Here is a 618-nt window from a genome sequence, read left to right as displayed (position 1 = left end):
TATATATATATATATATATATATATATATATATATATATATATATATACATATATATATATATATATGTAGATATATATTGTGTGTGGAGCGCCGGGTAGCAGCGACCCACTTAGAGAGCTAGCTAGCTAGCTAGCTAGCTAGCGCGCCATATCGCAGCGTCGCAGCGTGGCTGCGGCTAGTCCCGCTTCTAGCAGTCAACATAGCTAGCTACCTAGCTAGCTAGCTAGCTAGCTAGCCAGCAAAGTAACTACTTAATTATGTGAGCCGAGGAGCTCCAAAGAGGCAATCCTGTTCAGCTGACGGCGTCGTTGAGCTGTGTAGGGCCCAGTCGCTCGGGGCTGCTGGCGGGGGTACCTGCAGCACTTGTTTGCTGCTGCTGCTGCTGCTGCTGCTGCTGCTGCTGCTGCTGCTGGTAACGCATGCATGCTTGTACACAAGCAGTGCAGCCCAGCAGTAGCAAGTGTCTTGCTTTGCTGTCTCTCCACGAACTCGCCGGCCCAGCTGCGGCAACAGCAGCATCACCGGCACCACCAGCCGCCACAGCAGCAGCAGCAGCAGCACCCCCCCCACCACCAGCCGCCACAGCAGCAACAGCAGCAGCAGCAGCAGCAGCAGA

The sequence above is a fragment of the Eimeria mitis genome, genomic scaffold (genome assembly GCF_000499745.2).
Source record: "Eimeria mitis Houghton genomic scaffold, Emh_scaff1989, whole genome shotgun sequence".
NCBI lineage: Eukaryota > Apicomplexa > Conoidasida > Eucoccidiorida > Eimeriidae > Eimeria > Eimeria mitis.
The sequence above is the reverse complement of the archived record's forward strand: the minus strand, read 5'-3'. Positions refer to the sequence as shown.